Below are 11,294 nucleotides of genomic sequence, written 5' to 3' on the forward strand. Positions count from 1 at the left end.
GAAACATTATTTAAGGCTGTTTTAACCCTTGTGCGTGCGAGGACTGAGGCAAACGTAGAGAACTGTGGCAAATGATAAAGTTTTACGTGTGTGGGGTTGGTTGGACCCCTTTTCTAAACACAAGGGCTAAGTAGTGCAATACACCATCTCCACCAGTGAGAGGCAGCAGACCTCAGACGGCCAGACCTCCTGTTTAAAAAGAAGCTGAAGTTTGATACCTAATACATATGAGGTATGTGTCTTATTAACATTACATTTTCTTTGAGAAAATAACATTGACTATGTTCTCTTTCTCTGTAATGTTAGCTATGAGCAATTCAAGCCAATCCTACCTTGCTGTAAGCTAATGTTAGCTAAAGTTATTAAACACAATTACTGTAACGTTAGCCCTTAATATTAAACATATTTTAAAGACAGGCAAATTGTTTTTTCCCTCCAATTTTAATCTAGCAAATTAAAAGCTAATATATTAGTCAAAGTTATCCTTCATGTGCATTATTTAGCGACTTGGCTGATGTGACACAGTGCTTGTGTTCTTTGCTTTGGCAAGTTTAGCCACATGAAGACCCAGGCTAGCCTAAGGACACATGGTGGGGAGGACAAAGTTGGCTAATGAAGACATGCTACGAGTGTGGAGGATGATAATAAGGACCAGCCACCAGAGAAAGAAGTTCCTGTTTGACTAAAGAGAAAGAAGCAGATGAAATATTCCCCAAGAAAATTAGGTAAGTCGTTTTTGTGTTAATATTTTCACCAGGTGAAGTGGGGTGGGACAGCCAGGTAAGTGGGGAATGGGGAGCAGGAATCAACATTCACCAGCTGAGTTAAGTTACGGTTTAGACAACTAGTTGATGCCAAATGTAAAACTGGCGTTAAATCAATTTGTTTATTAATAGACTTCTTAAGCCATAAGCCAGAGTATCTGGGTGGAAATAATTTAGAATGCTCATTAAGACTGAACATTAATGACTACGTTAATATAGCACTTTACACTGTAATGACACTTAATGACATCTTTATAGCTGCTGCTACTTGTTTCACTTTACCTGAGGTAAGAGATATTAATTACACTTAACGACATTTTCATAAATGTTATTTGTTTCACTTTAGTTGATGTAAAAGAAATTATTAATGACTGTTATTAAATCATTTGACAGTGTAATAAAGCTTAATGAAATCTATTGCTTGTCTGACTTGTTTCACTTTATTTTAGGGAGTGGAAATATTAATCACTGTTTTGTTAAAGCTTTTGCTAGTGTAATAATTAAATCATTATGACTGCTATTATGACAAATTTATGTCAGATCATGATTTATTTGTTAATGTCAAGTTGTCATAGCAAAGACATTTTGAATAATGTCAACTTTGTATTAAAAGTGTCATAATTTACCGAATGACGCTTTATGACAACAGTCATAAATATTCATTAAGACTTACTGATGTTCATGACAGGTGTTATGTCATGTTTATGACGGTGTCATGACAGTCTTATTCACCCCCCTTCAAATAAACTGTTACTGTTGCTTGGCTACTGGAATACACTGAAAAATTACAGAAAATGTATGTGTGAGTAAATGCAAGACATCACAAACTTTAGAGGCTGTGCTGCAACACCAAGCAACCTGAATGCATGGATGGCAAAGGAGTTAGACTGTGTTCACACTGAACACGTTTCCTACATTAACTGCATCAGATGCTTCAAGTTGGATGTCTGGGATTTTGCTCTAGACATCACATAGCAGAGTCTCTCTGATTGGTGGATGCTCTGCAGTGTCGCAAAAAGTGGGTATGCGGCACATGCAACGCATAGGGGCGCTGCACCAGAGGGGGCGCCAAAACCCCATTTGGAGGGGGGGGCGCCCCGATGATGCCTTCGTGCCCTTATGCTCCTTCACCTCGCACACATGTAAATGTAGCGATTTTTACCTTTCACGTGTCTTCGTCTGGAGGACGAGCAACTGTATGTTTTCTACGCTCCTTCACCCTTACGTACCTTCCTTTGGGGGGGTGCCGATTTATGTTTTCGCATCCACCTGAGTAATATGTAGTTGCGCCCCTGATGCTTTGCATCCAGCAGCAAAAGATTTTCCAACCCTGGCGTCGGCTGCATTGGCTGCACTTGACACACACAGAACACTCAAAATGCTCGAAACGTTTCAACCGCACAGCGCTAGATGCATGAAACGTATCCCATAATTCATTGCGGCTCCTAACTGGGCGTTCAGGAAAAGCGGCAATGGCGAAGAAGAGCAGCAAATTATTTTGGTATATTACACTTGAAGTGACACAACATTATTTTTTTTCAGGTGAGAATATGTGTGTAAGTCTCGAATATCTGCTTGGTTTATTGACACATCACCTAGTTGCATATTTCCAACGTCTCTGTAACTGATGTCGCCTGTCGGATCACTTTGCTGTTATCTTTGAATGTTCTTTATCCGTTAACCCACTTGTACAAATGCTACTATCACAAAACGTACTTTCACAGAAAACACAGCAGAAACATTTAATCAGATCTCCTCTTCTTCCTCGTCCTTAAGCTATAACGACGTAGATAAGTTGGTAGATGATTTTCAGTGCAAACTTTCAGATATCATTGATTACATTGCCCCCATTAAAGTGAAGGTTGTGTCTGGTAGGAAGAAATCTCCATAGAGAAATGCACAAACGGATCGATCTGCTAGACAACTCTGCCGTAGGGCCGAACGGAAATGGAGTAAAACTGAACTGCACGCTTATGACATCTACAAAGAAAGACAACGTAACTGTCACTCAACACTAAAACATGCAAGAGAGGCTTTCTTTGCGGATGTCATCAACTAAAACATTAACAACGCTTGAGCTTTATTTGCTACTGTTGACAGGCTCACAAACCCTCCTATGACGTTACCACCTGAACTTCAATCTAATGCCGCCTGCAACAAGTTTTCCAGTTACCTTTCAGAGAAAATTCAAAAGATCAGAGGATTAATCTGCACATCCACTACAAAGCCAGTACCAATGCTGTGCCCAAATAAAACAAATGCAGGAAAAATGACCCAATTACAAACAACTACTTCATTATAAAACCCTAGAAGAAATTATAAGTCAAATAAGCTCCAGTTCCTGCTGTCTGGATGTCCTACCCACACATTTCTTTAAGAAAGTCCTGCCTGTCGTTGCGAATGATCTGCTCCAAATAGTAACTCATCGCTCTCTTCAGGTGTTTTCCCCCAGGCTTTGAAAACAGCAGTTATCAAACCACTGATAAAAAAGAACAATCTAGACCAGTGGTTCTTAACCTTTTTTGAGGTACCGAACCCACCAGTTTCATATGCGCATTCACTGAACCCTTCTGTAATGATAAATTTCTCCCCCAAATTCAAGACATAGGGGTGACCCAACTAGAATCACCAAGTCTTCTTGAAAGGTAGAGTCTCTGAGAACAGTTCTTCAAAATATAGTCAGTGTTTTCAGCAAAGCCGAGCTGACTGTCCAGGAACGACCCAAGGTATTTAAAATTTACCAGAGTTTCAACAGGTTGGCCATCGAGAGAAACTGGAACCACTTTAAGGTCTTGTTTAGATCATTTAATTAGCTCTACATTCTTAAGAGAATGAAAAATTAAGAATCAATAATAAAGACTTTGTGATATTATGATTTAGTAATGTAATTATATTAGTTGTGTTATCACCCCCACACCACTAGAGGCAGTAGCAACCCCGAAAAGATGCGACTAAGGAGCAGATTTAGAAGTACACCGAAAGCTACAGAATTTGGTAAAAACTGAGTTTTGCTGAAGTAATTAAAGACACAAGTTCAAATCCAGGCTGAGAGTGGAGCTCCTTCCCGCAGCTCTGATTGGCTCAGCAATGTAACGTGATCCTCTGCAGCAGCTCTGATTGGCTCAGCAATGTAACGTGATCCTCTGCAGCAAGTGATGGCAAAACGGGGCGTCATCATGACTTTACACAGTGTGTCTTCACCTCCGTGGCAGAGGCTCCGCCGAACCCCTGGGGTTCGACCGAACCCAGGTTAAGAACCACTGGTCTAGACAAATCACTACTTCAGAATTACAGGCCGACCTCTGACCTCTGACCTCCCATTCATCAACAAAGTTATTGAAAAAGCAGTTTTAAAACAATTAAATAACTTCCTAACAATAATGAATCGCTTTGACTCCTTCCAGTCTGGCTTTCGTGCTCACCACAGCACAGAGACGGCCTAGTCAAAGTGTTCAATGACATCCATATAAATACAGACTGTGGGAGAACCACAGTGCTGGTTCTGTTGGACCTCAGTGCAGCTTTCAACACTGTTGACCACGACATTTTACTGAATCAACTGGAGAGTTGGGTCGGACTCTCCGGTCCAGAGCTCAGCCGGTTTGAATCTTACATAAAGAAGAAGGATTTCTTTGTTTCAATCGGAAACTTCTCATCAGAGAGGTCAAGGGTCACCCCAAGGTTCAATCCTAGGACCCCTCCTATTCAATATTTATAAGCTCCCACTGGCTCAGGTTATAGCAGGAAATAGGATCAGTTACCATAACTACGCGGATGATACACAGCTCTACATCACGATGTCACCAGGTGACCTTTGACCCCATCCAGTCACTGAATAGATGCTTAGAACAGATCAATGTGTGGATGTGCCAAAACTTTCTCCTGCTGAACAGAAACAAAACTGAAGTTATTATCTTTGGACCGAAAGAGGAGCGAACTAGAGTTAATGCACAGCTTCAGTTATTACAACTGAAAACCAGCAATCAGCCCGAAACCTGGGAGTAGTGATGACCTCTGACCTGAACCTTCAGAGCCACATTAAGACAGTCACAAAGTCGGCCTTCTGTCACCTGAAGAACATCTCCAGGATTAGAGGACTGATGTCCCAGTGAGATCTAGAGAAACTCATCCATGCGTTTATCTTCAGCCACATTGATTCCTGCAGCAGCGTCTTCACAGGTCTGACTAATAAATCAATCAAATGGCTGCAGCTGATCCAGAAGCTGCTGCTGCTGTTCTCACTAAAACCAGGAAGATAGAGCACATAACACCAGTTTTAAAGTCCCTACACTGGCTCCCTGTAGCTCAGAGGATAGACTTTAAAATACTGTTGTTAGTTTATAAACCACTGAACGGTTTAGCACCACAATACCTTAAAGATCTGTTATTGCTGTACCAACCGTCTAGACCCCTCAGATCTTCTGGTTCTGGTTCTGCTCTGCATCCCCAGAACCAGAACCAAACGAGGAGAAGCAGCATTCAGCTTCTATGTACCACAGATTTGGAACAAACTTCCAGAAAACTGTAAAACAGCTGAAACACTGAGAGCCTTTAAATCTCAACTTAACCCACCTGGTTGGAGCTGCTTATGGCTAAATTAGTATAAGAGTGTGGGTTTGATGTCTTCGATGTTTTTAATGTTTTTATCTTTAGTTTTTATGTTTTCGATGTTTTTAATGTTTTTATCTTTACCTTTCATCTAGTTATTAACTTCTTTTTATTTATCTTTCACACTGTCTACGTAAATGTCCCAGTTCAACGAATCTATATCTAGGGGTGTGAGAATCCTTGTTAAAAGACGTTTAAAACTAAAGTCACATTCACATTCACGCTTTTAGATAGATTTTTACCCAGAATGCAAATGGAAAAAACCGTGAGTGAAACGGTGACTGGGACTGACTAGTATATATTCCATTGAGGGAAAGTTAGTTTCACATCTGCTCAAGCCCCCTGGTGGTTGAAGAAAAATCCACATATAAACCAGAAAATACAATATATGAAAACACTGAATGCTCTCTGGTATGAGCAGGCGGGCCGGATCCGGCATTGTTCAGGGGGCCGGACCAAATGACGTGGCGGGCCGGATCCGGCCCGCAGGCCGTAGTTTGGGGACCCCTGTCCTACGGGGTTTAGAGTCCCAGTTGACGGCGTTTCATCTAAAAACCTGGAGGTTGGAGTCCTTGTCAAACGGTGTTTTTACTAAAGTCCCAGAGGGTTGGAGTCCCAGTTAAATGACATTTAACTGAAGTCCTAAAAAAGGTTTTAATGTTTTTATCTTTTTTAATCTTTTTCAAAATGTCTTTCTTTTTCTCACTGTTTATTCAATGTCACATGCTGTTTTTATTTTAATTATGTAAAGCACTTTGAAATGCTTTGCTGCTGAAATGTGGTATACAAATAAAATTTGATTGATTGATTGATTGATTGATATTGCTCCGACGTTTTCGGAGATGTCTGTTCCCGCTGCATTAACAGCCAGCTCCCCTCGCCTGCTGTCAGCTGTACCAGGAGAGACCGCTGCCTGACTCCCGGCACATTGTTAGAAAACCTCCCGCTAGCTTTCCCCAGTGAGTGGAAGTTAAACACCAATATTATTCAGACAGGTAATATCTAGTTCTAAAATGTTTGGTTTACGAAAATATTTCATTTATTCCTGAGCAAATTGGTTTGATTGGTGAAAGTTAAGCCGTCAAACATAATAAATAATAGTTTTTATTTAACTGTATTGTCTTATCTGAGGTCTGGAGAGTATCATATTTGAAAATGAATAATTTGCTTCTATTCGTTCCTTGTAGAAATGTGCTATACGTGATTGAACATTTTAGAATCAAGCTAATAGATTTCCTTATTTTACTATGGAACGGCCTTTTCTACAAAAAGTAAATAACAGAAATCAGGAGTAAAACATGGCTAACAAACAAACTTCGGCTCCATCGTTTATTTCTTCGCTCTGTGCTTTACGCTGTCACGGTTGCTAGGCAACATGAATTACACTGCGGTGGGGTCAGATGTTGGAGGCTTGACCTGTGTGAATCTGCAGCTTTTATCGTTTTCGTCGTTTATTTGCAGCCTGCATTGAAGGACGCAGATCATGAATTTGGACACAACTTTTGTAAACCAGACACACCTGATGCTCAAATTACATTTGGTGTGAACACAGCCTGCTTTGAAACCTATTAGCAACACTCCTCTGCTCCAGCCCTGCCCTACTTGGTCCATGCACCACTCCACTCATTGTACAGGAGAATGATCTCAGAAGTGCTTCTGCCTGACAAGTACCTGTGAGGTGTGCTCAGAGCGTGTGCCTTCCAGCTCGCACCCGTCCCACTTTACCAGGATCTTTAACCACCCCCTGCCTAAAATCAACAACAATAATCCCTGTGCCAAACAAGTCTCCGATCATCAGTTTGAATGATTACTGTCCGGTGGCTCCTGTAAACATGAAGTGCTTTGAGAGTCTAGTTCTGCAGCACATCAAAGACCATATGCCCCAAACTATGACTGAGCAGTTCACATGTCATGGACACTACAGAGGATATCATTGATACATAGCTCTGTGGCCACCTGGAGCAGCCACAGAGCTATGTCCGGACGCATGTGGAAAAGTCTTTGGAGTCTTTGAATTCAGACAGTCCGTGTTGCCACGCTATGATGCAATCGGCCTACAAACCCGGCCTTCAAAGGATGCAGCCCCTGCTTTTAAAAATAAACATGTTTTGGTTCCTCTGAGTTATCAGAAGGAAGTTGCCTCTACATAACCACCCAAACAGGTAAGCAATCAAAACTTTTTTATTTTACAAAATGAAATGTTCAAGAATGCCCTTCTTAGACATGCATGCCTTTTAAATAATATAATGCAGAGCTTCACTTACATGTTTTATTGTCAGGTGCATTACCTAAGTTGTAAATCATTTACCAATGCAAAAGATGATCATCAAAAGACCTGAGGAAAATGAGATGATTTCATGATTTATAAATCCATGATGTTTCTGAGACACTTCAGCTGAGACCTTCTAGCTATCAGAAGCTGTGATGTTCAACTATGAAACAGGACACGCTGCTGTTTCCATAACCGTTTTAGAAAACATCTCTGTTTTTCTTTCCTTCCTGTCTGAGGTTATGATGAAGAGCCAGGTAGCGCTCCTTTATGTCCTGATCATTATGAGTGAGGGATCAGCCCAAAGCCTGAAACCCCGCCAGAGCGTTTTCTTCTCAGGTGAGCGTTCCACCTGGACTCTTTTGTGGGAGGCGGATTGTCTCAAATGACCAAGGAAACAGAGTTAAAATCAACAGTCCAATTTATTAAAGCCAAATAAGTATTGACAATGTATAAAAACAACAGAGAAATAGTTGACCGTTTCAGCGCTGGACCACTGCCATGCGTCCTGAAGGAAGCAAACGCAGAGTGGCCCGAACAACAGGATTAAACTCCTTTTAGGCACCTAACTAAGTTATGCCCTAAAGAGGACGTTCCCCTGACAAGTCAGTTCCAGCATGATATGTGCAGGTGTGTGCATGTCTGCCTAGATAAAAAACAACTTTCAGATAAAATTATTATAGCACATCATATCAATAAAAGCGATATGATTAAAATAATAAACATTCAAACATGAAAACACAATCCTGACATGAGGCATCCCTGCAACAACAATTAAATGTCCAGACCCTTGCAGAAATATTCACACCAATAAACTTTTCCACATTTTGTCATGTTGTAAACACAAACTCAGGCATCCTGGAACGGGTGGAAATAATACTAGTGTAGCATGAAGATGCTGTCTTCCCCCTCATGTCTCTCAATAAAATGCAGAGAACTGAATTAAATTCAGAGGTTTATGAAAATGCTCTGATTTCAAAAGTAACCTGAGGATGCCGGTTGGATTCCTTCCCTCAGATGTTAACCTGAAGCTGTTTAAGGAGCCTGACTTTGACGGTTTGAGCTCCATGCTGGTCAGGGAAGACATCGGTCTGCTCTTCATCGGAGCCAGAGGAAAGGTCATCACGCTCAGTTTGGATAACATCACTGAGAAGACCGGCGAGGTAGGAACTGGGTCTGGGTGGTGAAACTTCAATGAAAGTACGCAAAATGCAAGAGGAGACTGGTGCGCCGTTTTTGGAGTTACACAGTCAATAACTAACAGTAAGAATTTGGGTTATTTTGCCTGTCATGGCAGGGAAAAATGGGCATCATCATCATGTGCATTGATCACAGCCTATCGGTGCCAATCTTTTCCTCATCTCCTCCAATTATCAAGCATTGTGCCCTTGATAAGGTCCAGCATCCAGTCTTCACCCGCTCCTCAGCCAAGCTTCGACCATTCTTTTCTGCTACCATGTCCGAATTCGATTCTGACGATTTCATCTTGGAGGTTCTTGGTCCCTCTCCTCCTCCCCCACCTTACAGGAGCACTCGTTTGGCAGTCTGTCCTGATCAACCCTGTCCCTCTTCCGTTCTACGATCGGCAGGTATTTCCGACCTGGACGCTCCTCAGCTGGGCAACGTTGCCGCCCTTCTCCCCATTCAGGACTTGTCCCCGTCTCCTCTTTTGCCTCCTGCTTCATTGGCATCTGGAAAGTGCTCCAAAAAAATCCTCCGATCCTCCTGCCAGACGCCTGCTTCCTGCTCCTCCGGTCCGACATCAACTTTGATTCATGTTTCTTCTCTCCTACTTATGAATCTTAACGTTGTACTGGATCACCACCTTCCTGTGCTCTCTGCCTTTAACTACTTCCACTGTCTCACAGGTGTAAAGGCCTTCATCAGTGGAGGAAGGTGTTAAAACGAGTCCCTGGCTGAGCAGAATGTGTCGGGGACCGGGCTCAAGGATGTTACCAGAGAACCTCCAGCTGACGGGGAGATTGGTATCAGGGGAGCAGGGGAGGAACTGTGCGACGTCAACTGTGAGGTGGATGTCAGTAATCTGCTTTGACACTGTAGGAGAAGCCAAAACAGCCATAAAAATTATCCTACTACTCTCCTCGCTAAGGTAAATGTGTGTCAAGAGCTTTATGTGGCGAATACTTGCAATTAAAGCTTGGGCAAATTTCAACATCACCATCAATGAGGTTCTGGATCCTGCCACAAATAAATGAAATCCTCTGATTATAAAGGCAGCACACAGCGAACATGTCTTAGTTAGTGCGACGTACATGGAGGAGTTTGAAGCACCAGCAACAGCAGCACACAGGCCTCTGAGATGGTCCCAGCCGCAGTATGGATCTCTGGCTATAAGGCAGTCATCACAGGATGTGTAGCGGCTGCAGTCCCTCACACTGAGCTGAGCAACAGCAGTTCTAGTTGCGCTGTACAGCTGACCCTGCAGATCATCAGAGTTCAAAGGTTAGCTCCAGGTCCATTTAGTCTACAGACATGTTGCTGTAACCTACGCTTCTAGAGGAGAGCTGAAGGAAGCGAATGGGCTGAGGATCCTGAAACAGCTGCAACTCCTCAATGATTCGCCCTCCATCATTTTCAGACCACACCACCTTCTGCAGCCAACCAGAGTCTAGAGGACCAAACCAGAGGTTAACTCTGGTTTCTACAGGGTAACGTTTGCAAAATTAAACAGCCGAAAAACTAATTAAATAAACCAAAACAGCAATGTTTTGGTTTATTTAGCCTATTATTGAGGAAAATACATGGATATTAATTTTTCAAAGTCATAAATTCACAATGTTATGCATTTATTATGTCACAGTTATAAACTGTCATGAAATGGAGGTTTGATGGTCAGGATGGATGCAGTTGGATCCAGGTTGTAGTGAAATGATGATAGTTTTAATGAAGATCACGAACGAGAACAGAAATCCAGGCAGCATAGTGAACAATGACAATCGGATCTAAGACACAATGGTAGCTCTGGGATGACACACGACAATACACAACAAAGACTTGACATCAGACAAGGCTCCGACGGAGAACAAGGAACATGGGTGGTGTTCACCATCTGAACAGTTCACCGTCTGAACAGTTCACCGTCTGAACAGTTCACCATCTGAACAGTTCACCGTCTGAACAGTTCACCGTCTGAACAGTTCACCGTCTGAACAGTTCACCATCTGAACAGTTCACCGTCTGAACAGTTCACCATCTGAACAGTTCACCATCTGAACAGTTCACCATCTAGAACAGTTCACCGACTGAACAATTCGCCGTCTGAACAGTTCACCGTCTGAACAGTTCACCGTCTGAACAGTTCACCGTCTGAACAGTTCACCATCTAGAACAGTTCACCGTCTGAACAGTTCACCGTCTGAACAGTTCGCCGTTTGAACAGTTCGCCGTCTGAACATTTCGCCGTCTGAACATTTCGCCGTCTGAACAGTTCACCGTCTGAACAGTTCACAGTCTGAACAGTTCACCGTCTGAACAGTTCACAGTCTGAACAGTTCACCGTCTGAACAGTTCACCATCTAGAACAGTTCACCATCTGAACAGTTCACCGTCTGAACAGTTCGCCGTTTGAACAGTTCACCGTCTGAACAGTTCGCCGTTTGAACAGTTCACCGTCTGAACAGTTCACTGTCTGA

The 11,294-nt window shown here is 42.4% G+C and overlaps 1 long non-coding RNA gene across 2 annotated transcripts; it reads left to right on the forward strand.

Moving 5' to 3' along the window:
- The first annotated feature begins 109 nt into the window (after positions 1-109).
- Positions 110-696, forward strand: LOC148152868 (uncharacterized). 2 transcript variants are annotated; one of them, XR_015762016.1, is made up of 2 exons: positions 110-232; positions 551-696. It is a non-coding gene; the product is annotated as an uncharacterized LOC148152868 (long non-coding RNA). The 2 variants fall into 2 exon arrangements; XR_015762017.1 differs by having other exon boundaries at positions 556-696.
- Positions 697-11,294: the final 10,598 nt, after the last annotated feature.

This window comes from Poecilia mexicana, unplaced genomic scaffold (genome assembly GCF_051168715.1).
Source record: "Poecilia mexicana isolate PSO_F unplaced genomic scaffold, ASM5116871v1 scaffold_22, whole genome shotgun sequence".
NCBI classification, from domain to species: domain Eukaryota; kingdom Metazoa; phylum Chordata; class Actinopteri; order Cyprinodontiformes; family Poeciliidae; genus Poecilia; species Poecilia mexicana.